The sequence below is a fragment of the Equus quagga genome, chromosome 8, assembly GCF_021613505.1.
Source record: "Equus quagga isolate Etosha38 chromosome 8, UCLA_HA_Equagga_1.0, whole genome shotgun sequence".
In the NCBI taxonomy this organism is placed as follows: domain Eukaryota; kingdom Metazoa; phylum Chordata; class Mammalia; order Perissodactyla; family Equidae; genus Equus; species Equus quagga.
In genome coordinates, this window is record NC_060274.1 from 61,630,241 (window position 1) to 61,635,875 (window position 5,635).

The following is a 5,635-nucleotide window of genomic DNA, read 5'->3' on the forward strand; positions in this document are numbered from 1 at the left end:
GAAACGTAGGTTTACTACATCTTCCTAAAAGAGAAAATCTATCTTTTTAACTTTATGTTTCTTTTTCATTCATTGTATCTTTAATTACTTTTTTCATTAATCATGCCAGAAATTTGCCTAGTTTATTAGTTTCTTCAAACAACCAGTTTTTGGTTTATTGAGCTCTTCTGTTTTCTTCTTTTCTATGTCATTATTTTCTGCTTTGATCTTTATTATAATAATATTATAATCTATCTTTTATTATTTTTTATTATATTTTTATAACTAATTTATACCAATTCATTAAATTTCTTTCTTTTTTATTATCTGGAATAAGCAATAAAGACCGTACATTTCTCTCCATGCAACAGTTTTGCTGCATCTCACAAGTTTTGAAATGTAATCTTTTAATTTTCCTTCAGTTATAAGCACTTAAAAAATTTCTTTCTGATTTTCTCTTTAGTTTGTGAGTTATTTTTTGTTTTCAAATTTCCACATATATAGGGGCATTTCTATTTAATTATTTTTATTTTTCACTTCAACCTTCCTTGCATTATAGTTCGATAATGTGAGTCTCTATTATGCTTATTACTTGAAGTTGTTAAGACCTCCACTCTAGACAATAAATTACCACAAACTCAACCAAATAGTAGTCCTAATTGCAGCTTCCTTGACAATTGTGGTGTCTTTGCTAGAGAAGATTAAAATGACCTCAGGTACATGTTATGAGGCCATTGTTTTAACCAATATCTAACATTCTAGGCCTATCAGAAAAAAGGATCAGAAATGGACAACAGTATACAATCATGGTTTTGCTCCAGGTCTGTGTAAACTCTTGGGCCCTCTGTCATGATACAATTACATGTATCTGGACATCTGCAGAACATCACTGTGATCCCCTATGTTGATGACATTATGCTAATCAAGTCAGATGAGCCAGAAGTGACTAGCATATTGGGAGGCTTGGTAAGAAACAAGTGCCCCAGAGGAAGAGAGAGAAACACTCTGAAGGTTCAGGGGCTGGCCATGTCAGTTAAAAGTGTCTGAGACCGCTTTCAGGAGAACATAAACTGCAGTTTATCATTAACTCTAAAGATACGTGAACTATTGATGTAGTATTTAATGCAGGCAAAAGTAAATTAAAAGAACATTATTGCTAGCCTTCTGCTTATTTTTCTATTGCTGATTCTGTGTTTGATTTTTTTTATAGAACCAATGAGATTCTAAAACTACTTCACATTGTGGAATATAATGCCGTGTGGAACACACCATGAGAATGAAGTAAACAGCCCATTTCTGTGAATGGCTAACTTTCCTTGTTTTATATGATCCTTGTCACCCTATGTCTAGTCATTAGCATGGGCCAGTGAACATGAACTATGTGCTGATCAACTTTTTTCTTCCCCAATAATCTATCTATATTACTTTTTTCTTGTATCATAATTTTGATATCATAATTAATGATAAAAAATTTTAAAACACTCAGCTCACTTAGAGTTTTCCATATAGATATTTATAGAAACAATACATCTCTTTGCATAGACATTCAGAGATCAAATTGACTTAGTTTAGTAAATGTGTTCCGTTTTTATCTAGGACTTGGAACTGTTTTAATTTTGGTTTATTTGTGTTTGGTGTTTGTGACAGCCAGGGGAATTCACTTTGCCAATTTCCATCTGCAGGGAGCTTAATTGATCAAGGGCCCTTGCTGCTGGGCTTTGAAATCCATTCCTTCATTTGCACCAAAAGAAATTCTATGAGCTTTTCCCAGGCAATGACTTAGCACAACAAGGATGCTAAGTAAGACTGGTTTCTGGGAGATATGAGACTCCTCTGATGGCTGACTTTTGGTTCAAGGACTGTATTAGCCACAGTTCTCCAGAGAAACAAAACCAAGAGGTTGTATATATAGAGAGAGATATACACATATAGATAAACATATATATATATAGAATGTGTGTGTGGTGTGTGTATCTATGTACAGAGAGAGAAAGAGAGAGATTTATTTTAAGGAATTGGGTCATGTGATTGGGTGGCTAGAAGTCCAAAATCTGCAGGGCAGGCCAGTAGGCTGGAGACCAAGGGAAGAACTGATGTTGTAGTTCGAGTCTGAAGGTAGTCTGAAGGCAGAATTCCTTATTCTTCAGAGGACCCCCGTCTTTTCTCTCTGAAGACCTTCAACTGATTGGATGAGGCTCACCTCTATAATGGAGGCTAAAATGCTTTACTCAAAGTCTACTGATTTAAATGTTAATTTGATCTAAAAAGTCCCTTCACAGCAACATCTAGATAGCTGTTTGATCAAATATCTGGGTACTGTGGCCTAGCCAAGTGACATATCAAACTAACCATTACAAAGACTCTCTGATAGAGGTCCTGCACCTTCCTTAGACTGCGCAGTAGTCAAGGATGCTTCTCCTGAACTTCTTTCCTTCTCTCCTTCATTTGGGATCAGACTTGCATCACAATCTGATGGCTCAGCTTTACCAGATGCGCTCTCCTCCATCCCCTCCCCCACCCCCCTTTTCTCTTATAGGCTTTCCCTCTAATAAAATCTTTGCACTTTCAATCCTTTCTTATTACTTCTTGGGCTTTTGACTAAGATCAAGTATAATCCTTTCTTGGCATCTATTTCTTGGAGGTCCTGGTTTAACAAACTTGTTTTTCTTTTAACCAGGTAAAAAGGGGTGATAAAGTGTTAACCTCAGAATATTGTTATAGGATCTTCAAGGGAAGGAGAAACGTAATCTATAAACTTAAAACGATAACAACAACAAGCATTACCGCAAAAAAGGCAGTTGTGATACAAGAGACAGAACTCTTCTCCTCACTGCCCACCTCAGTGAGTTTCTAATTCTCTCCTGAAACATATACGAAACTTCTGTAAATTGGAAACAAGTGGGTGCTGGAAATGATACTTAAAAACAAAGACAAAATTAAATCTATTCCCAAGCATGTACCCATTAACTAATTCCATTTGTAGGTTCCTCAATTGCCTTACTGACCAACAGGAAGAGGATTAGGTGAATGTGTGAACACCAAAACCAGGTTAAGATATCACTGTCATCACTAAGGAGTAGCGAAAGGAATTTACTCTTTAAAGTCATGTCTCAGTGATATTTAAGTTCCAGACATAAGTTAGTGCTGGAGATGGTTGTAGGAATTCAAAGGTTGCATGGACATGGTGCTGGATGTCTTGTTTGTCCCTCTAGATACTCTCTTCTCTTTTCTGTACCCTGTTGACCTGCATGGATTACATTAGTGGGCTCCCTTGCCCTCTGGCTTCTGGTTGGGTTTGGGCCAATGCAAGAATAGGCAAGAGATTAGGAGGAGGAGGAGAGTGAGGTCAGGGCGTTTCCCTGGGCTCTCTCCTTGGGAGGTACCTCAGGCTGGGTGCACCCCTCTACTGAACATTACAGCTCCCATTAGACAGTCTTCTCCACATCGTGTTCTCTCTTTCTCTCTCGTTTCCACTAACAGGTCCCCTTCAAGTTTAGGAATAGTAGGGGCTCCCGATGTTACTAGCAAGCCCTAGGGTATTGCTTTTATCCCTTGGGACTTCCCTACACCCTACTTACACTTTTGTAAATAGTTCCTCTGTTAAGCTCTCTTCAAATGACTCCTTTTCAATGTGCTATCTGCTTAATGCCAGTTCTGACACTTGTAGATCATCATCTTAAGTGAATCACTAAATTGTGGGCTTAAACTATTTCTTGCAACTAGGAAAAGATGATGATAGCATCTTGCTAAACGGAACGCTTCTGGATTTCAAACTGAACGATTTCCTCCCTCCACTAATGAAAGGAAATGTACTTTTTGACTTACTTGGAACGTCTTCAGTGGTGACGCAGGACGCTCAGACCATAAAGGCTGCCTTAGAGTTGGAAACTTGGCTACAATATTGTGATGATAGTGGACATACATATTTAAGTTTTAAAAATACAGAGAGTATTTAGAGTGAGACTAATAATACACATATTTTAATTGGAGCTGGGCTTCTTGACAATGCAGAAGATGAAAAAATAAAATATTTCAGTGCATATGAATTCTTTTCTAGTATGTCCCAAGTTGTGCAACAGAGAGACCTTTGGAGGAGCAAGGATATAAAAATAAGTGAGGAAAAAAAGTAAAATTTTAAAAAAAGAAATGTTAGTGTGTTTAACAAATGACCTTCCCTTTGATATGCCTGAGAGCTTTTTTGCTAATCCACATTCCAAATAGCCAGAAGCAGAATGTCTTACAGCTTGCAAAGCTCATTTGTTCAGGCCGCCATTTGTTTTGGGAGTATTGGTTAACATTTTCTTTTGAACACTGAGTTGGGAAACTGCTGCATCATAATGATCTAATCAATGGTTTTCAAGGTGACGGTTTAAAAAAATTCTGATTGCCTTCTCATTCTAGGCTCTGTCTCATTTGGGAGATAGAATATGCAACTTGGAGAGACCTCTTGGGGGGCTCTGTTCAAACTGAGAACTTCTGGCCTGTGGAATAGTAAATTGTTAATATTTAAATCTCACATTCAAAGTTTCTATTTTTCAAGACCAAATTCCATGGATCTAAGGAAAATATAAAGCTAAATAGGTACCGAGAATGATGATAGATCAATGTGCTTGTCAAATTTATCCAGCATAATTTGGCTACTTTTTAATTCATGAAAGGAGCACTCATACACATTTGTCACTCTGCTCTTCCTTGGGAAAGTGGACCTGGATTATTATAATGTGAAAAACAGATTTTGTGTGTTAAAATGTTTTGAAATTTTAACTTTTACCCTAAAATGATAGAAATCAGATACCAAAACTAGGTGATAAACGAAAATGCATATTTCAAAGTAAACGTCCACAAACCTATTAGACAATTGACCTAAAATAAAGACATAAAAGGGTTGACAGCATGGAGAAGGAATGGGCACACTTTTTCTGTAAAAAGCCAGATAGCAAGTATTTTAGATTTGCAGGCTATAGGGTCTCAGTTGCAACTACTCAACTCTGTTGTTGCAGTGCAAAAGCAGCCAAAGCCAATACTTAAACACATGAGCATGGTTGTGCCCCAATAAAACTTTATTTAGAAGACAGCCTAGATTTGGCCCACAGGCTGTAGTTTGCCTCCTGCTCGCATTGGGGAAGAGAGGGTTTATGAAAAAGTTCTTTCGGTGAAAGTTCTCCCAACCACCACGAGAATCTCATCTCGAGGCTAGAGGGAGAGGGGCTTGAAGTGGACCATCTGGACTGCTTGACCTGTGTCCTTCTGACTTTATGGGGCATGCTGTTCCCCAGACTGGAAATTAGCTGCACCCCCTACCAATGGTAGAACAAACATCCATGAGTGTTTCTTGTGCACCCAAGGAAGGTCATGGGGAGAGAGCATCTACTGAAGCTGGTCTAATTTGAGTTCAAAAGAATCACCCAGGAAGGCAAGAGGACTCCAACAGGGACAGTTCTGTATAAAGTAGACTGAAATCTGGGATAGTGGGAAGCAGCCCCAGAGAAAACTGTGACTAGACATTCTCATTTCTAAATTGACACTGTGTTTGACTAGAGCATTTTTATTTTTCTATTTTTTTTTAACCAAGAGTAAGCTGATAAGTTGTGAAGCTGAAATTTCATGGAGGAGCAAGGGGAAAACCTCCCTCAGTGAAAAAATTGGAATGAAATTG